This window comes from Lissotriton helveticus, chromosome 4_1 (genome assembly GCF_964261635.1).
Source record: "Lissotriton helveticus chromosome 4_1, aLisHel1.1, whole genome shotgun sequence".
NCBI lineage: Eukaryota > Metazoa > Chordata > Amphibia > Caudata > Salamandridae > Lissotriton > Lissotriton helveticus.
In genome coordinates, this window is record NC_136063.1 from 469,013,119 (window position 1) to 469,035,785 (window position 22,667).

Consider the following 22,667-nt stretch of genomic DNA (forward strand, 5'->3'; position numbering starts at 1 on the left):
ATCTATTTTTTGTCTTTTTGCTACTACCTCACTGCAATTATTCTCATTTCTTCTTTTTCGGCCTACCACACGTTTTTCAAACAGAGGATATTGAGGCAAATGTGGAGCATACTCTCTTCTTAACCTATTTTATTATTTAACACAACCTAGATCAGCACAAATCTTTGTTTCATCACACTCAATCAAGTACAATCCTGATAAAGTTCTGACTCGTGATAATGCCACATATGCCATACCCTCTTTAAATACAGAACTTCCAATGTTCACCAAAGCACTATCTACACTTAAACCTTGAGATTTATGAATTGTCACTGCATATGCCAAACAAACAGGAAACTGTTTTCGGCGAACATATAAGTCTTTCACAAGCAAAAATCTAGCTCAACAACGACAAATTTGTTCTCTTTCGTCAATGCCATCAAATTTAATTTTTAAAGTTTCAATTCCATCTCTATTTTTGTAATTCACAAAACCAACAACATGACCCATTGCTCCATTTACCAGACCTCTTTCAACATTTAAATTCCTTCTCAAAATGATACGACAATTTAAACACACATTCAGAGTCTTTTCAAAACCAGCAGTTTTAGATATAGTCTTCTCTAATGAATCCAATTTTGATTTCAAATTTTCAGACAAAATAATTGTTGCTCCCATATGCTCTATTTTATCTATAGCTTCCAGTTTCACTATCTCTTCATTTTCTAACTTTAACATTTTGTTGTTGAACAAGGAACATTCTTTTAGAGTTGGCATCAAACATATGGCAGATTTCTTCTCGTTAATTTTCTTAAAAATATTCTCTGGAAGAATGTTTTCATTTGGGTACAAATTTGAAATTAATCGTCCATGTAAAGCTTCTTTCCCATGCTGACTTACTTTTCCGATTCTTACATCTTGTAGAATATTTTTATAATCTTCATCCTTTGCCTGCCGCATATTTTGGAGTAGTTCTGCATATTTGAAATTTAACCATATATTAACGTTTCCAATGCTTCCTAGGCACTTCCTGGTATCTTCATGCGTGACCATTTTAAACACTGGTTGTCCTTTCACTGGAGTCAACTGCAGTAGATCTCCAAAAACAATAATGTGTTACCCTCCAAATAACACATCATATTCTGTTCTAAGAATTTCTTGCATTCTCAAATGCACAAAAGCAAGCATTAGATTTGAGACCATGCTTACTTCATCAATGATAAGAAGTTTCATTTTCTTCAGGACTCTCGAAACTTCGGAACACGCATCTCCAGATAGCTTGTGGTATTGCAATTTGTTATCATGCTCCACTGGCAGCATCAGTAAACGATGTAAAGTAATCCCTTTAATATTATGTGCTGCCAGCCCAGTTGGAGCGGTAAAACCACAAGATAGCGGTGAGTCAGTCCTTTTCTGCAGATATGTTGCAATTGCTTTAATCAGAAAACTTTTTCCAGTTCCCGCTTCTCCACTCACGTACAGTTGGACAGGCTTAAATGATGTACATGAGAACTCTTTCTTCTCGTGACTGAATCCATGTTCAACCTGTTGTGTGACTTCGTAATATATCTGTTTCTGCTCAAGGTTTAATTGTTTCACCAAATCTTCTAAATTAATTACATCCTCTTGAGCTTGCTCCATAGCTCTTTCCACCTCATCCATGGCATCCATGGCAGTGGCAGCTTCATTTTGGATAATTGGTCCTCCTAGTGGATCCTGACTCAATGAAGCAGAACTCTGACTGTCTTGAGAACTGTCTCTCGTAATCTCTGCAGCAATTGTTGCTTCTTGTTCTATTTCTTCGTTCAACATTTGCAGATAATTTGGAAAAACAGGACATTCTATGTTATCCTTTGTTGCGTTAAAAGAGTCTTTGTAACAGAGAAAATCATCTCCAAGTAGTTCCTCTTCTGTAAGCCATGGTTTAAAGAGTTGCAAAAGAGCCAAATAGTAAAATTCTCTTTTGTCTGGATTTTCGCAACTCAATTTTCGATGATTAATCAAATGACCTTTTCTCTGTTTCACTAGACATCCTTCACATCCAATGACAGCATATATTCCATTATTGATATCTTCTCTGATGTTCCTCTTATAAATATATCTTTGCAGAACTTCATAGAGACAAGCGTTCTCAAGATAAGGACTTCTATTTGGATAGTATGTATCCAACATGTTTGTCTTCAAAATATCTGTACTTTCTGGTTCTTTCCCTGCCAAATACTCTATTTCCTGTACAGATTTCAAAACTCGGTTTCGTGTTGCAGCAAGACCTAGACTCACCCAAATGATGGTTCTAGATTTGGCATATAGACTTGCTGATGACAATCGATCGGAACATTCATATGCTCCAATTTCTCGATGTGACAACATCTTTAGACTGTAACTGTATAATTTCTTGCTTAGACTCTTTTCATGTGAAATGTCCTCCCACATTTCCTTCAGTTCTGTCTTTTCTTTTTTTGTGATGTAAGACGTCACATATCGAGCCACAGCAATAGAGTTGTCAGCAACTAATTGAATATCCATGTTAGCATTCCACATGGACAAAATCACTGGGATGTAGTCGTTGATGTACTTGGACTCTTCGTTTCTTTTTAAATTGTATGTATTTTTGGGTGATTTCCTCGTCACAGTATGTCGCAGAGAAGACATCAAATTATTTACTCTTCCTTTAGAAATCACTGCTCGTGGAAAACCAAAACGACATTTTGTGTAGAACTTGTCCTTGTTTCTGAATTTTCGACGACAGTACTTTTCCACAACGATGGGATTGAAAGCGTAAAACTTGTTGCCTTAAACTGTTTTCTTCAGTAGTTTTTGGAACAGCACATGCTGAATATTCTTCAATGAAGCTCATCACTGTCTCATCCGAATCTGAATGAAAGACATCATAGCTTCAAATCTATGATTAAAATATCTGCATACATTCACTGGATCCAAAGAACACAGTTCTCCAGATGTTTTGAATTCTATATTTTGTATATTTGCATTTGCCTCGCGTATAAATTGAAGTAAGTCGTCCCATGCACAGCTGAGAGTGAGGAACCATGTAGGAGTACCTAAGTTTCTTAGCATACATTTCAATTCCCCATGACGACGGTACCAATACTCGTTTGTACCACGCTGACATGCCATGAGATTGATTGGATGAGATTCCAAAATATTATCTTGCAGATTAACTTTCTCCATAAAGTCCCTCGCCGAAACATTTTGGAGATGTGCTCCACTTTTCAGTATATGGTTTACTGCATAAGAAAGCCCAGACAAGTCACTTTCATACAGTAGATGAAACAAATATGGGATGCATTGACGAAACCTTGGATCTTCAGCATATAATCTTAAAATCCGGTATTCAGATGCTGGAATTTGAATTGGTCGATCGTCAAATCGTCCACCTCGACCTGTTGGAAATAGCTGTGGAAAACAACGAGCTTCCAAACTTTCTTCCCATACACTAATGGGACTTCCTTTTGCTGATTTCATTTGAAACAAGTCAATTGCATTCCCCATTACTTCTTTGGAATGCAAAGGATGAACAGTATAATGTTCATATATTTCTTCACTTCTAGACACATCAACTTTTTCAATTTGGCCAGCTGAACAATCACTGTCTTTATCTGTAGCTGTTTCCTCTGCTCCAACACATACATGTTTGTAGTACTCATTTTTTTTGACCAAATACAATGTTGCCTTTTTGACTTTCCTAACATCCACTAAATCTTGCCAGATTTTCTTACTCTTTGTCGGAACCCCATTAACTAGAATAACCAGAGGTTCCTCTTCCACTTTCTCTACACCAATTGTATCAATATTTTTCTTGAAATCTAGAGGCAAATAAACAACTCTTCCCTTTAATCCTCTCTGTAAATCTGAAGGAGGCAATTTCCCTATCTTAGGCTCCATGCGAACAATTGCCTAAAAAGGATGGACACATTGAATCAAAATACACTCATATGTATTTAAATCCATCAATTCAGGAGGAATGTCTACCAACTCAAGATTATTATGAACAGCTCTAGCAGGCATTCTGTTTTGATTTAATTTATCATAACAATATTTACAAATACGCTGATCAGAACTCAAATCAAAAGAATTCTCCACCCACAAATAAGTTGCAAAATCCTTCCACTCATAATTATTTATCTTTTCACTTTTTACGTATAAATCAACTAATCTAGTTTGATGCTTATAATGAGTTCGTCGACAACACACACAAGTAAAATTCGGCCTTTCACTTGATTTCACCTTAAACCTGATAATTTCCTGGTCAAACTTTTCTGTACTTAAAATCTGTACATTGTCTTCCACATTACCTTGAATTTCTGTGTCAATTTCTACACTGTCCTCTTTTTCACTAAAATAACAAATCTCAATTTCTTCACAAATCTTCTTCACATCTAATTCAGTTCCATGCAAAAGAGCACTGTTTAATTGTTTAAGCTTAAGTGCTGGACTTTTTGCATAATACAACCTTCTCACTAATTTCCTCATTTTGTTATGATGCACTGCTAACATCCTAAAATGATGAGAAAGACTCTGACATACTTTTCTTGAAAGACAAGCCAGTGAATGGCCTTGCAAACCTGTCTTTTCTCTCACTCTGCAAGGATCTAAGTCTTGCAACATTTTCATTTTCTGTTTTAGACTTTTCTTACTATATGTACGTAAGAAATTACGAAGCAAATCGATTGATTCCTGTCACACACTACAAATACTACTACACTTCCAACTGTACACTGGACCCTTAGTACGTCTCCCTAAAACTTCATCAGTTAATACCTCTTCTGCATCTCTAGACGTAAGTTTCTCTTTTTCAATCGGACAACCATCTTTCACCTCATATGCTCGACCACTGGTGTCAACTGCATGCACCAAATCATTCTCCTGAAAGTAACTCTCCTCATTAGAGAATGGCTCACAACTTGAACTATACATCCATTCTCCAGAAAAAACTTTACAAAAATTAGTCCGATTAATTACTCTCTTGCATCTACTCTTTGATTTGAAAACATGAATTGTCTTGTTAAGTGTCCTAATTCTATTGATTATTAAAATAAATAATTTTTTCTTAACTTCAAAAGCCTGATCAACAATCTTCTCTACACTTTTCTTTTTCTTATAAAAAGCAGATCTCTGTTTACCTTTTTTAATATTTTTTAACAAATTTAAAACCACCCTATTGCAAAACATTCGTTTACGAATGTCCCTAAATTGATTTTGCCTTCTATTCCTAGACATATTATTGTCTCCTGCTGCAGTAGTAAAATGTTTTAGGGATCTCTCCTTCATCTTCAAATTTGCTCTCTCCTTCTCTTTTTCTACATTCTGTCCAACATTTTTTTTTGATCTACATATGTTCCGTAAGAAAGACTTAGTTGTCTTACCAGGAGCTTTTTTCCTGTTTTTTGAAGTATTTGTTGTAGGAGACTGCTTTAATTCCGTTGCTGTTTTTGTTTTTTTCCGCTTAACATCTTTTCGTCTCCTTTCCCTTGAGGGCATATTTCCTTACTAATGAAATCTTGATTTTAATCTGTGGTAAACAAAAAAAAAAAACTCATTATAGACCACTATTACCAAACAACAAAACAATGACAATAAGCAAACAATATAAACACTATAATGCTTATACATATGACCTTATCTCTGTTTTTTAAATATAATTCTAAAAAAATATTTCGGGCACATGAATTGGTTTTACATGATTGACAAAGATTAGATAGTATCTGCATGATTAAAAAAATATATTTGCACATTTCACAATCATATCACCTGTGTTTCCTCAGATTAGTAAGCAAATTGTGCACACGAGGTAAGGCCTGTCCAGGGGACCATAGGTGGTCAGACCGGTGTCTAAGAGTGCACTGGACTGGACTTTATGAAACTTATCCCCCACTACACTCTTAGATACAGCCCTCACCTTCTTTCCACCCCTGGACAGACCTCTCATCCACTACACTCTTCAACACAGGCATCACTTCCTATGCACCCCTGGATAGTCCTCACCTTATCTGCAACCCTGAATAGACCTCAACACATCTGCACCATGTAACAGGCTTCAGTTCATCTACACCCCTGGACACGCCTCATCTCATCTGCATCCTGTTACCATCAATTATACTCAATGTATTGAGGTCTGTCCAAGGGACACAGATTAGATAATGCTTGTCTAAGGTTTAGAGGAGGTAAGTCCTCTCCATTGCACTCATGGACACAGACCTCAACTCTTTTGCACCCCTGGACATGCCTCACCTCATCTGCACACTCCACTTCCTAATTTGAGGAAACACAGGTGACATGATTGTCAAAGGTTCAAATATTCTTATGTATTCATGCACACACTATTTATTCCTTCTCAAAAATGTTAAAACCATTAATTTACCCCAAAATTGTTTTTGTAATAACATTTTAGAAACAGAGCGCAGTTCCTATATACATTTATGAGGCCGTGCGTCACTTTTACGCCGCCAGTGCGTCACTTTTTGTAACTCATCGGCAGCGCAAAACATGCCCCCTGTTGCACACTATTTACAAAGTGACGAATCTAAGCAGATGCGTCACTTTATAACCCCCTGCGCTACATTATACCTGCGTCAGGTATAAGGTATGCAGAGGGGGCGCTCCCCCGCAAAAATCCTCGTAATAGTGACGCAGTAAAATCTATGAGATTTCACTGCATCACTTTTAGGACGCTATTACGTCAAAATCTTACGACTGCCTCACAGCAGACGTAAGACTGACGCAAGCCCTTTCACTTGGGGCTTTCCCCATGTGAAAGGACGCATTGCTGCAGTTGCGTCACTTTTGTGACACACTCCAGCAATGCGTCACTTTTGCGCCGTACAGATACGTCAGAAATACTGACTTATCTGTAAGTCCTTGCGCCATGATGCGTCATACAATAAATATAACACATCATTGGTGTCACAAGGAGTGCGCAGTGAAAAGTGACGCATCGCTGTTTTCATAAATAAGGCTCTCAGTGTGCTTCCTAATCTGACGTAACACAGGTGACATGATTGTGAAAGGTTCAAATATTTTTATGTAATCATGCACACACTATTTATTCCTTCTCAAAAATGTAAAACCCATTGATTTGCCCCAAAATCGTTTTTTGAATAACATTTTAGAAACAGAACACAGGTCCTATGTACAAGCATTCCATTTCAGTACTGAAAACTCACTATTTTACAAAATAAATTTCCTTTCTCTTGCAAACATTCCTACCAACCATTACCAAAAACATCTCATCTGCATCCTGTTACCATCAACTATACTCAATGTATTGAAGTCTGTCCAAGGGACTCAGATTAGATAATGCTTGTCTAAGGTTTATAGGAGGTAAGTCCTCTCCATTGCACTCATGGACACAGGCCTCAACTCCTTTGCACCCCTGGACATGCCTCACTTCATCTGCACAATCCACTTCCTAATTTGAGGAAACACAGGTGACATGATTGTGAAAGGTTCAAATATTTTTATGTATTCATGCACACACTATTTATTCCTTCTCAAAAATGTTAAAACCATTAATTTACCCCAAAATCGTTTTTGTAATAACATTTTAGAAACAGAGCGCAGTTCCTATATACATTTATGAGGCCGTGCGTCACTTTTACGCCGCCAGTGCGTTACTTTTTGTGACACATCGGCAGCGTAAAACATGCCTCCTGTTGCACACTATTTACAAAGTGACGCATCTAAGCAGATGTGTCACTTTATAAACCCCTGCACTACATTATACCTGCGTCAGGTATAATGTATGCAGAGGGGGCGCTACCCCGCAAAAAGCCTCGTAATAGTGACGCAGTAAAATCTATGAGATTTCACTGCGTCACTTTTAGGACGCTGTTACGTCAAAATCTTACAACTGCCTCACAGCAGGCGTAAGACTGACGCAAGCCCTTTCACATGGGGCTTTCCCCATGTGAAAGGACGCATTGCTGCAGTTGCGTCACTTTTGTGACACACTCCAGCAATGCGTCACTTTTGCGCCGTACAGATACGTCAGAAATACTGACTTATCTGTAAGTCCTTGCGCCATGATGCGTCATACATTAAATATAACACATCATTGGTGTCACAAGGAGTGCACAGTGAAAAGTGACGCATCGCTGTTTTCATAAATAAGGCTCTCAGTGTGCTTCCTAATCTGACGTAACACAGGTGACATGATTGTGAAAGGTTCAAATATTTTTATGTAATCATGCACACACTATTTATTCCTTCTCAAAAATGTAAAAGCCATTGATTTGCCCCAAAATCGTTTTTTGAATAACATTTTAGAAACAGAGCACAGGTCATATGTACAAGCATTCCATTTCAGTACTGAAAACTCACTATTTTACAAAATACATTTCCTCTCTCTTCCAAACATTCCTACCAAGCATTACCAAAAAAAATGACACAAACCAACAGCAAAGATGCTGACTCTGATTCCTAATCTGAGGTAACACAGGTGACATGATTGTGAAAGGTTCAAATATTTTTATGTAATCATGCACACACTATTTATTCCTTCTCAAAAATGTAAAAGCCATTGATTTGCCCCAAAATCGTTTTTTGAATAACATTTTAGAAACAGAGCACAGGTCCTATGTACAAGCATTCCATTTCAGTACTGAAAACTCACTATTTTACAAAATACATTTCCTCTCTCTTGCAAACATTCCTACCAAGCATTACCAAAAAAAATGACACAAACCAACACCAAAGAAGCTCAGTCTGATTCCTAATCTGAGGTAACACAGGTGACATGATTGTGAAAGGTTCAAATATTTTTATGTAATCATGCACACACTATTTATTCCTTCTCAAAAATGTAAAAGCCATTGATTTGCCCCAAAATCGTTTTTTGAATAACATTTTAGAAACAGAGCACAGGTCCTATGTACAAGCATTCCATTTCAGTACTGAAAACTCACTATTTTACAAAATACATTTCCTCTCTCTTGCAAACATTCCTACCAAGCATTACCAAAAAAAATGACACGAACCAACACCAAAGAAGCTCAGTCTGATTCCTAATCTGAGGTAACACAGGTGACATGATTGTGAAAGGTTCAAATATTTTTATGTAATCATGCACACACTATTTATTCCTTCTCAAAAATGTAAAAGCCATTGATTTGCCCCAAAATCGTTTTTTGAATAACATTTTAGAAACAGAGCACAGGTCCTATGTACAAGCATTCCATTTCAGTACTGAAAACTCACTATTTTACAAAATACATGTCCTCTCTCTTGCAAACATTCCTACCAAGCATTACCAAAAAAAATGACACAAACCAACAGCAAAGATGCTCACTCTGATTCCTAATCTGAGGTAACACAGGGGACATGATTGTGAAAGGTTCAAATATTTTTATGTAATCATGCACACACTATTTATTCCTTCTCAAAAATGTAAAAGCCATTGATTTGCCCCAAAATCGTTTTTTGAATAACATTTTAGAAACAGAGCACAGGTCCTATGTACAAGCATTCCATTTCAGTACTGAAAAGTCACTATTTTACAAAATACATTTCCTCTCTCTAGCAAACATTCCTACCAAGCATTACCAAAAAAATGACACAAACCAACACCAAAGAAGCTCAGTCTGATTCCTAATCTGAGGTAACACAGGTGACATGATTGTGGAAGGTTCAAATATTTTTATGTAATCATACACACTATTTATTCCTTCTCAAAAATGTAAAAGCTATTGATTTGCCCCCAAATCGTTTTTTGAATAACATTTTAGAAACAGAGCACAGGTCCTATGTACAAGCATTCCATTTCAGTACTGAAAACTCACTATTTTACAAAATACATTTCCTCTCTATTGCAAATATTGATACCATGCATTTTCAAAAAGCAACACACAAACCAACAGCAAAGAAGCTCAATGTGCTTCTTAATCTGAACTCTCTATCTATATTGAATGAATCATAATTTACCTTTACAAATGCTTTGAGAGATTGAGAACAGTGTCAGATACACACACATATATTTCTTTAGCAGAGCAAAAGGTATGTACTCCAGGCACTGCAACCATGAATGGCACAGAAAACCTCTAATTCTACACACATATTCCTCATGGTAACCAATCAAAACTCTTCCCTCTCTATTTTCAAATCAACACCCTTCCCCCCCTCAGCCCTTTCTACCTGTTACCATAGCAACTCCCTCCTCACTGAGCTCTCAGGGTTAAAGTTTATTCTAAAATGTTGCAAATGAACTCAGCAAGGATGTTTGACCTATCAATAAACCAGCTTATCAGGTGCAATCTTTCTTTTAATGACTTTTTCTTGACCATTCAAATGACTTCTTTCACAGAACAGAACCATGCACCCTAACTTTAAGTTTTCAACTATCTGAATCCACCAATCATTGCTTGTGATTCAAGAGCACTGAAACTCCACAGTTTTTTTTTTGCAAACTCCTACTGTTCCAACTGCCACTTCATTCCTACACTTCATCTGACTGCACCAGAACCTCCTCTCACCATGTACTCTGTCTGGATTATTGGACATAGCTACATTCACTGGGCTCAAAGGTATGCAGCTATCAGAAATTTTCACAACCTTGATTTACCAAATGTGCACATAAAGTGGATTGGCCAAAGAGGATTGAGATGTCATCAATTGATACCATTGGTGAAAACCTTTCACCATCTGCCACACCCTGACCGTATAATTTTGCACTGTGGTGGAAATGACCTAGGCACTTTGACTGGGGTAGGTCTGGAAATGGTTTTAAAGGACACCTTTGGGCAATTGATGACACTTTTTCCACAAACTGCCTTGGTATATTCCAATATATGCCAAAGACAGAAATGGAAGTGGTCCAACCAATTTTGTCCACAATTTGAGAAAGCACGGAAACATGTGAATAAATCTGTTTCTGCTTACATGAGAGACTATGGAATGGGTTCAATATACAACAACAACTTGCGTTACAACATGCAAGATATCTACAGAGGAGATGGTGTGCACTTCTCAGATGAGGGGAATAGAATATTCCTCCTGAATTTAAGACTGTGCGTTGGAACCCAAGACTGTGCGTTGGAGCTACACAACCCAAAAGCTCTTTTCAGGGCTACCCTACCTCTGATCACTCAAATTGCTTATCTTTTTATAATTTTTTTCACTATTTTTCACCAAAGTACTATCCCCGGTACGCTTCCCGGTGCGCGTACCGGGCGCTCACCCCTCAAAAAATGTAATTTTTTTTTTTGGGGCATATATGTAGCTCCTAAACTCCCCTCAGAAAACCTAGGGGGTCAGGGGGTGTCTACTGTGCCCCCTTTTACCCTTTCCCAACGTTGTTTGTCCTCCATCTTGTGTCTCAATTCTTCCAAAACACAAGATGGAGGACTCACCGGTAAGCGCTCCCCAAAATGTTTTTAAAGTTAATTTACATAAAAACCTCTGTAGAGAAGTTCACCAAATATAGAATAGGCAATACTACATACCAGTCCCTACCATTTTCCCAAATTTGGTGGAATTCCATTCATCCATTTGGCCTGTAGCCCTGTCTAAATATCCTGAGGTAAATTGCATAACAAAAACACATCTGAAGTGTTAGAATTTACAACCAATTAAAATGTTACTTTCATTTTCCATTATTATTTCCTGACATTTGATTGGTTATGTACATGAATATATATTAAAAAAAAGAGGAAAACACAGCCATTTTGATTACTACTTCCTGAAGTACATTTGAAAAGGATTTTCACTGAGAACTTCAACTGCTTTCACAAAGGTAAGTTGTTATTTTGGAAAGTGAAGTATGTTGTGCACTTTAAGTTAATTTGGGAAAACATTTTCTGATAGTTATATACTATCCCTCTGTAATAGTTATAGATTGAGATAGGCTTCTCTGTTATAGCTATGGATTGACTTAGACTTCTCTTGTATAATTATGAATTTACTTAGGCTTTATCACATACACTTTTTTATATTTCTACTTCCAGCCTGATACCATACACTGCCCAAAGATAACTACACTGTTAAAAAATGAAAACTACCTGTCTGAACTTAAACCCAACAGTGCCCTATCTCTACTGATATATTTATTTTTTATGCAATTTACAGCAAGAAAATGGAAGGAGAAGCAAATATTTCTTTGGAAGGAGAAGCAAATATTTCTTTCGAAATTGTTGTACAGAACAACCCTGAAGAAAATATTGCTGAGAATGATGACTTTGACTTTATGGATGAGTCTATAGACCATGAATTACTTGATTGTGTGGAGGCAATGGAATCATGGACTGAAAATGAGGACATTCCTGACAATATAATGTTGGAAGTGTTATTAAATTTTGAAAAATCAGAGCAATACATTTTTATTTAATAATTAAAAATTGTTCCAGACATTATTCTTTTTTATATGTAATTCATGAAATAGTACCTAAATGAATATAATATAATGTGAGACCTATAGTATACTGTACAACTTTTTTATGTTACATAGTAATTTTCCTCATAGTTACTTCCTTTCTCCCACTATATTATCTCCAATGCATATTTGACATCTCTTTTTCATCTCCTGCCTCAATGTTGTTTCTACTTTCCTGACAAACTATGGTATGGATTCCATATACCACAATAACTTCTGTAACAAAATGCAAATTATCTTCAAAGGAGACAATCTACATTGAATTTAAAACTCTGCATTGGTACCTACATGCTGGTACTTATATCACCCACACAACACAACAACTCTATGCAGAGCTACCCTACCTCTAAGCACCTTAAATTATTATTTTACTGTTTCACTGGGTTTTCCTCATGGTACGTGTGTGTGGGGAGGGGGGGTGAGGTGTGTGTGGGGGGATGTGTGGGGTGTGTCTGTGAGGTGTGTGTGTGTGTGGAGGGGGTGAGGTGTGTGTGTGGGTGTAGGTGTTTGGGGTGTGTGGGTGTGTGGGTGTGTAAGGTGTGTGTGTGGGTGTGGGTGTGTGGGGTTTTTGGGTGTGGGTGGGGGTGTGGGTGTGTGAGGTGTGTGTGGGGTGTGTGGGTGTGGGGGGTATGTGTGTGGGATGTGTGTGTGTGTGTGGGATGTGTGGGTGTGTCTGTGAGGTGTGTGTGTGGGGGGGGGGAGGTGTGTGTGTGGGATGTGTGGGGTGCATCTGTGAGGTGTGTGTGTGTGTGTGTGGGGGGGGTGAGGTGTGTGCGTGGGGGGGTGGGTGTGGGTGTGGATGTGTAAGGTGTGTGTGTGGGGTTATGTGTGTGGGGTGTGTGTGTGTGTGTGTGGGATGTGTGGGTGTGTGTGTGTGTGAGGAGTGTGTGTGTGGGTGTGTGTGGGTGTGTGTGTGGGGTGTGTGCGTGTGAGTGTGTGTGGGATGTACTTGTAGGTACCTAAATCAGCCACAGAACCCAAAAGCTCTTTTCAGAGCTACCCTACCTCTGATCACCCAAAATGATTATTTTACACTAACTTTTTTCACTATTTTTCACCAAAGTACGCTCCCTGGTACGCTCCCCGGTGCGCGTACCGAGCGCTCCCCCCGCGAAAATCGGAAAAAAATTGAATTTTTTTTTAGTCCTGCTGGACCCTTTTATTGCCCCCACATCAAACCTAGGGGGTCAGGGGGGTCTACCCTGCCCCCTTTTGGTCATTTCCCCTTTTGTTTTTGCCACCTCTTGTGTCTTGATTCTACCGAGACACAAGATGGCGGCCGCTCCGGACTGTTTGGAATGTTTACAGGCACCCGAGAGCCAATCAGCTTTCCGCGCGCGAACGCGCGTGGCGTGCTGGTACGCGCCCCGGTGCGCGTACCGGGACGCGCCTATAGATATATATATTTTTTTTAACCTAAATTACTCAAAATCCACTGGAGCACATATCTTGAGACATAGCAAAGGCACATCGGGCTACCAGTCCCTACAATTTTGCCAAGTTTGGTGGAAATCCATTCAGCCGTTCGAGCTAAAAGTGCGACCGACCGCCCTATGGAAATTAACATGGGAAAACACATTTTGGGATCCCCCTTTTATCTCGGCCCCCGCTTGACGAATCCCCCCCCAAACTTTAAGGGAAGGACCGGAGGGCCGCGAGGCAAAGGTGCTGAAAAATTCAGTCAGATTCCTCAACCGGCGCCAAAGTTATTCCCAATAGAATGTTACGGATTTCCTATGGAAAACAATCCTAACTATAACTACCTACTGGCGACCGCCAGTAGGTAATATATATATATATATATATATATCATCGACTCCCAAACACCAGCCGGTTGCACTCGTGGGCGGGTGCACGCCACAACGGGGGTGTACCCGTTTCAAAATGTCCAAACACAATCCTGGAAACAAAGCCCTACGGCGAAACGCGTCGTTGCTGTTTGTTCCGCCGTAATAAACTGGTTGGAACAACCCCCTGCGAGTGCTGCTTTCCTTGGTGGTTTCATTTTCCAGGATTGTGTTTGGACATTTTGAAACGGGTACACCCCCGTTGTGGCGTGCACCCGCCCACGAGTGCAACCGGCTGGTGTTTGGGAGTCGATGATAGTAATTTCCGGATGCACCGAGTCTGTCTAAGGATTTCCCGCATTGCCTTTAACAGGAAGAGTTGCTGAGCGAATTTCCATTCCATTATCAGGCACTTATTTCTCTGCTGGTAAGGCGCGGTGAGCGCAACTTTTGAAACATCTTTTTTGCGCATTTGACATTGACTCAGAGCGGAAGGGGGGAAGACAGCAAGCTTGATTGTTTGGCAGTTGCGGCTGCGCTACCAATAACCATGTTTTGTGAGGCGGAGAGAAGAGAGGCCGAACAAGGGATGTTCAAGAATAAGAAAAAAACCAATGGAACTCAAAAAGCAGGTACTAGTCAGGCTAATGGGGGCGGTATCTCCATGAATACCAAATTAAATACTCTAGAACGTCTTTACGAGCGTGAAATTAGAAAGTGGTGGGAGGCCACATCACTACAAAATTACATAGACGTTGACCGCGTCCCCAGGGGATTAAGAATATATACTATCCCCGCGTACGAAAATCCGGACCCAGAGTTGCTGGATGCTTGGGCGGAACACACAGCAGCATCCTGCAAAGAGAGTCTAAGAATACTTGTACGCTTTGCCTGGAGTGATAGAGAGAAGGCCTTGACAAAAATCAAAGAATTGGAAGATGAATTATCAAAGGAGGAAGACCAGGCCACTCTTGGAGAGAAACGTGAACAAATTAAAAAACGTCTTAAAAAATACGAACAAAAAATTAAACAGCGCAAGGAAGAAAAATTTGAGAGGGACGAAAATGACTACCAGATGGGAAGGGTGTTAACTTTTGCAAAAAAATATGATCACACAAGGAAACAACTGAAGCAAAAGAAAAGTGCACCCGCCTCCGCAGAGGTTGTGACTTCCGAATCAGATGTCAACGCAGATGATGTGGCAAGCGATGATGGAAGTGTGGAAACTCCTTCTTTTCACAGAGAGTTCCAAGTCATGCGCAACCAACAATTAGAGGGAGGCAGGGGCAAACCCCCGGACAACGCAGGAGCAAGAGGAAGACGAGGCGCGGCGGCGGTGGGAAGAAATCCATTAGGTTCACCACCAGTAACACGGAGCAAGAAGAACTTCTATCGGAAGAAGACATAAGCGAGCACCTCGTTGATACGGACAAAGATAATCTGTCTGTCATCAATCTAACAAACAAAGCGTTGACTGAAGAAGAAAATTCCATTCTCAAATTGGGCTTATCCTTCTGCCCACGAAAGAACTTTGACTTTGCACAAACCAGAATAGACGTTTTTAAATTCACGAGAAAATTGAAGCTGCATAAATTCTTCAAACTCAAGTCTCAGAGTGCCAATTCCATGCCATCCATGGATAATGAAGGAGATGGTTTGAGATGTCGTGATTTGGGTGGCTTATGTGCCATTGAAGGTTTACATCAGGAAATAAATAGAGGTGAAGATGGAAATATCAGTAATACCCAAACATTGACGCATCTGGCTATACAACAGAAAAGTGGGGGCAGTATGTTCAAACCGGCCTCTACTTTTTTGCCTATCATGGGCTCAGATGCTATAGACACCTTTTCAGATGCAGTTTTAATGGATCTCACAAGACTAAGAAAATCAAAGTCATATGCGTTCTCTGGTGAGAATTTCACCAAACAACAACAGAATGCATTACAAACTTTGTGTAAAAACTCTGATCTGGTCTATAAACCCTCCGACAAGGGAGGCAACATTGTCCTCCTCACTACTGCCCAATATGAAACTGAGGCTCTTCGTCTACTAGGAGATGTCAACACTTACAGACCAGTGGACAACAAAGTATATAACCAAAGCGTGGTAGATTACCATGACATGATATCCAGGTGGTACAAAGTCAATATGCTGAATACCGATGAATATCTGTACTTACGTTGTCTTAGTCCTGTAATTCCAACATTTTACTACCTTCCCAAGGTTCACAAAGACTTACACAATCCTCCAGGCAGGCCGATTGTGGCCTCGAATGGAAGTCTTACTGAGAATCTTTCGATTTATGTTGACTCCTTCCTTTTACCTTTGGTTATGTCTTTGCCTTCCTATCTGCAAGATACCAAACACTTTTTGTCCATCATTGGTTCAGTCATTTGGAAGGACACATATTGCATGCTGGTTCTTGACATCGCCAGTCTATACACCTGTATAGCTCATGGCGATGGTCTTAGAGCTATGGCCCATTTCTTGGAGAAACGTCCTCTTTGTTTCTACGAGCATAACAAAATGCTGATGGAATTCATGAATTTTAGTTTGAATAATAACATCTTTCTTTTCAGCAATCAGCTGTATAAACAAACGTCTGGAGTAGCCATGGGAGCTTGCTCGGCTCCCAGCTTTGCCAATTTGTTTGTAGGCCATTGGGAAGAACTGGCACATTGGTGCCATAATGAGAAATGGACCAACATGATTATACAATGGCATCGTTATATAGACGATTTGTTTATTATCTTAAATTACACGTTGGAAACTGCTAATGAGTTTGTTGGGGTATTGAATCACAATGACAAAAATTTGAAATTCTCAGGTGAGATTAGTAAAACCACTGTCAATTACCTTGACCTTACAGTGTATGTAGACAAAGAAGGCTCTCTGCAGACGAAATTGTTTAGAAAAAAGACTGCTGGTAATTCCACTCTTTATGCGACCAGCAGCCATCCACGCCAACTAATTGAAAGTATCCCTTACGGGGAACTTTTAAGGTTGCGGCGTAATAATTCCCATGATGTTGATTTTGAAAAGGCGGCGGCTGCTAGTCTTCAAAGATTCAAAAGAAGAGGATATAAAAATGGGGTTTTGACAAGGGCTTTGGAGAGAGTTAAAAAGATTAAGCGGAAAGATTTGTTACAGCCCAAACATAGTAAACCATCTAAGAATGGGGCATTTCGTCTCATTACAACTTTCTCGCGTAATGCTGGTCAGATCAAGAAAATCTTGATCTTGAAAAAGAATTGGAATATTCTTTTGTCAGACAATGTCATCAAAGCTGACCTGCCGACCAATCCGTTGGTCACCTATAGGAAGGCTAAATCCCTTAAGGATCACTTAGTCTCCAGCCATTACTCTCCTCCTGCAATTACCCCCAAAATGCCGGTTCTTAGCGGCTTCTATCCCTGTGGTCGGTGTAAGGCCTGTAAGTTTAGTAAGCGGACGCTTACTTTTAAGATACCAGGTCTGGCCACACCGAAAAAGATCTTGAAATTTTTGACTTGCTCCACCCCTTTCGCGATTTATTGCCTCACTTGCCCGTGTGGTTTAAAATATATTGGCAGTACCACCAATGCTGTAAAACTGAGAATATTGGAGCACATGCGCGCTATTGCCAAAAAAGATGAGGCTTACCCCGTGGCAAGGCATTTCGAGAAGATGCACAATAGCAACAGGGATCTGTTGTCGTACATCTGCCTCGATAGTGTACCAGTCAGCATTAGAGGAGGGGACCGCCTATTGAAGCTCAGACGCCTGGAATCTAGGTACATAATTGACCTACAAACCAAGGTTCCGAGGGGTTTAAATATGCACGAAGAGCTATCAGTACATTTGGGATAAGATTTGTGTCTATTTCTATGAGTCTGCATGTATTTTAAAGGTGACCGGCATGTTTTCATCTTATTACATGTCTGTGTTAGTGTCCTCCTTTGATATGATGATTTATCGGATTTATCGAATCCCTAACTGTGACTGTTTTTCTTTAACTTTGAACTTTTATATAGGATTTGGCTAATTGATGTTTTTTGTAGAGATGACATTGGACTTGAGGATCTTGTAGGCAATGCACCCATGAATTAGCCCATTTGCGGGCAACATTTTCTGTACCATTATGGTAGTGTCCATGCTGATTTACATGCTATTTTGCTTATAATCATTGTGATTTCACAGAGGTTCAGCATGGTTTTGATAAGATCAAGTCTCTATGGGGTGTGACTTTTCATCAGCCTTCATCGTTAATCAGGATGTTATAAGGATCGTTTTTGCGCCCATACAGGGCTATATAAAATGTGAATATTGTAATTCACGTGTTAATAATGACAACATTATAAGATGGTTATTTTGTATAATTATATGCACTTTCCATTGAATGTATATACATTGTAAGATGGCTGCTGTTTTATTGTAAAATACGCAGTCCGTCTTTACTTTCCATTACATCCTGACAAGTATTAAGTGTTTGCATGTCCTCGCTTCTCTCAAAACTTGACAAAGCCCTACGGCGAAACGCGTCGTTGCTGTTTGTTCCGCTGTAATAAACTGGTTGGAACAACCCCCTGCGAGTGCTGCTTTCCTTGGTGGTTTCATTTTCCAGGATTGTGTTTGGACATATATATATATATATATATATATATATATATATATATATATATATATATATATATATATATATATATATATATATATATATATTCACTGAAAAAACCATAGGTTTCAGGCCTTATATAGTTAGGAATTAGCATTTAAAAAAACCTTTGAAATTCACTGAATAAACCATAGGTTTCAGGCCTTATATAGTTAGGAATTAGCATTTAAAAAAACCTTTGAAATTCACTGAAAAAACCATAGGTTTCAGGAGTTATATAGTTAGGAATTAGCTTTTACAAAACCTTTGAAATTCACTCAAAAAACTATAAGTTTTAGTGGTGTTATAGTTAGGTGGACATTTTACTCATACAAAACCATTGAAATTGCTCCTATATAGTTAGTTGTACTAAGTATATGACGCGCACCCGCAATCCACTGCTGATGATGTCACATATTAGATCATTCATGACATGGTCAGTGACATCACTGATGACATCTCAAATGACATCACTGATGACATCACTGATGACATCATCCAGTGAATGTGGTTTGCTTCGTTATTTAAATATGAAATGAAATGAAATGAAATGAAAAAGAAATTTATAAAGCGCACTGCGGCCAAGCGGCTTCCTGGCGCTGGGGAACACAACCATATCTGCCAAAGGCGAGGGGAATTAGCCAGGAAAAGCCTGGAGAAAGAGAAAGGTTTTCAGAGCTTTGCGAAAGTGTGAAAAGATAGGGATGGAACGAATAGAGAGAGGGAGAGTATTCCAGATCTGAGGGGCCCGCACCGAGAAGCGGGTGCCTCCGGTGCGGGATTTGCGGAAGCGGGGAACGTGAAGAAGAGAGAGAGAAGAAGAGCGAAGAGAGCGGATTGGGGCATGAGAGGAGATTAAAGAATTGATGAAGAGAGGGGCAGAGCGAGCATGTGCCCGAAAAGCCAAACAGGCAAGTTTGAACTGGGACCTGAAATGAACGGGGAGCCAGTGGAGGGATTTAAGGGCGGGAGTGATGTGGGAAAACTTAGGAAGACGAAAAACAAGACGGGCCGCCTGGTTCTGGATGGCCTGGAGCCGGCAAGTTTCGTAGGCGGGAATGCCTACGTACAGGCCATTTCCATAATCCAGGCGGGATGTAATAAGGGCAGAAATAATAACTTTGAGGGCGTCAACAGAAAAGAACCGGGAAATTTTACGGATGAGGCGGAGGGAAAGAAAACAAGAGGAAACAACTGAGCTGATGTGCGCGTGCATAGAAAGATCATTACTGATCTTAATGCCCAAAGTCCGGACAGAAGAGACTGGAGAGGGGGAAGGACCAAAGGAAGAGGGCCAGTGAAGGGGGGACCAAGGATTGGAGGGACCACCAGTGAGAACAAGCTCAGTCTTGTCAGGATTGAGCTTCAAATGATTGAAGCTCATCCATTGAGAGATGAAGACAAGGGTAGAACTGAGCTTGGGAAGAGAATGAGTGGGAGAGGAAAGGTCAAAAACGAGCTGGAGGTCATCTGCGTAGTTATACACCGAGACCCCCAGCTCAATGAGAGAGGAAATGAGAGGACGGATATAGAGATTGAAGAGAAGAGGGGAGAGAGAAGAGCCCTGGGGGACCCCACAGGTAACCGGAAGGGGGGGTGCAGAGAAATCAGAGAGGTGAACTGCCTGAGATCTGCCCCGAAGGAAGGACGCGATCCAGGATAGGGCGGTGCCCTGGATGCCCGCTGCGCTGACACGGTCGAGAAGAATGGCATGGTCGACCATATCAAACGCAGCGGACAAATCCAAGAGGACTAAGGCCTGGGGGAGGTTGCTGTCGGCCTTCGCTTTCAGTTCGTCCAGGACCGCGAGGACCACACTCTCAGTAGAATGGCCAGGTCGAAAGCCGGCCTGGTGAGAGGCCAGAATGTTATTCTCCTCGATGTAATTAGAGAGGCAAGATGTCACGTAGCTCTCGAGGATCTTCCCAAGATAGGGAAGAAGGGAGATCGGCCTGAAATTAGATGGAAGAGAGGGGTCCAGGCCAACTTTCTTCAGGATAGGAAGCACAATGGCAGTTTTAAAAGAAGAGGGGAGAGAACCCAGAGCTAAGCAAGAGTTGAGAAGAGTTAAAGGAGGGGTAGGACAACTAGTGAATAAGGTTCTAAGAATCCGAGCGGGTGCGCAGTCAGCCGGAGAACCGGACTTGACTTTGACAAGAAGGTCGAGGAAGAGCTCAGGTGAAATAGGGTTAAAACAGGATAAGGCGGCTTATAAAGCGGCCCTGCATGAATACAAGGCCCAGCTAAGAAGTGCAAAGGCCAAGTTTCTAGAAGACACTCTGGCGAAGGCCTCTAATAAATCACAGACCCTGTTCAGGCTTGTTAAGAGTCTGTCCGATCCATCTTGTATGGCGCCTACAATACCGGCCTCGCAGGAACTGTGCGATTCCTTGGCCCTTGCATTCGAGGAGAAAATCAGGAATATCTTGACTGGACTTATTAGATCTGAACAGTCTTTGTCGTCTACATCCCCCTTTTCGGAGCCTTCCCATACCTTGGGATCCGAGGGGGCAAATGTCGGAAATGATTTGCCTCAGCTGTCCTGCTTTCCAGTTCCCTCGCTGGAGGAATTTTGCACCCTGGCCAACGGCGTATCCTCAGGGTCGCCGCTCGATCCAATGCCTCATAAAATCTGGAAGGCTTTTCAAGACGAGCTATTTTCCCCATTGCATTCCATCTGCTGCCAATCATTGACAACTGCAACAGTTCCGGACAGTTGGAAGATGGCAATTGTAACACCTTTGTTGAAAAAGGCTTCTTTGGACCCTCTCTGCTCGGCCAATTATAGGCCGATTTCGCTATTACCATTCGCGATAAAAATTCTTGAGAGATGGGTGACAAGGGCCTTATCCAACTTCCTGGAAACTAATCTCTGCCTGGATGCTGTTCAATTTGGCTTCAGACCGGCTCACGGCACCGAGACTGCCTTGGTCACCGTGCTGGACGAGCTACGAACGCGGGTCGACAGGGGCAAGTCTGCATTTTTAGTGCTACTTGACATGTCGGCCGCGTTCGACACGGTGAACCATAAAGTACTACTAGGCCGTCTTCGGAGTGCGGGAGTGAGTGGTCTGGCTTTGAATTGGCTAACTTCCTATTTGGATAATAGGCAACAAGCTGTGGCACTACCACCTTTTCGATCAGCCACTCGGCAGGTGAATCAAGGAGTCCCTCAAGGGTCGGCAATTAGCCCAATCCTATTCAACATATATCTCCGTCCCTTGGTAGCACTGATAAAGTCATTCGGCATATCAGTCATCAATTATGCCGATGACACTCAGTTGCTTTTTTCTTTCGAGGGACCGGAGACAATATCAAGGGACTCTTTTCACCGCTGCATGTTGGCAACAGCAGCATGGCTGCGAGATAACTCATTGCAGTTCAATGGGTCGAAAACGGAGGTACTGTACTGCTCCTCGGACCGAATTTCTCGTACACTACCGGCTGATTTTTGGCCATCTTTTATCCCGGGTTCGGTGGAGGCGGCAGAATCGGCTCGCAATTTGGGAGTTCTGTTCGAACCCAACTTGCAGCTGGATGCTTCCGTAAATAGGACGGTAGCGACATGCATGGGCCTGCTTCGTGCGCTTAGGAAAATCTTGCCACTTCTTCCCCGGGGCTCCAGAGCAGAGGTAGTGCGTAGTTCCATCCTCAGTAGGTTAGACTACTGTAACGCACTACTTCTGGGAGCTCCGAAGATCCTGGTCCTTAAACTCCAAAGGATTCAGAATATGGCCGCTAAATTAGCCTTGTCTCGCCCGCGTTCCTCTTCTTCATCGGCAGCGCTTGCCGATCTTCACTGGCTTCCGGTCCAGCAGAGAATTGCATTCAAGGCCTCGTGCCTTGTCTTCAGGGCCCTGCATGGAATGGGACCACTACCCCTTCA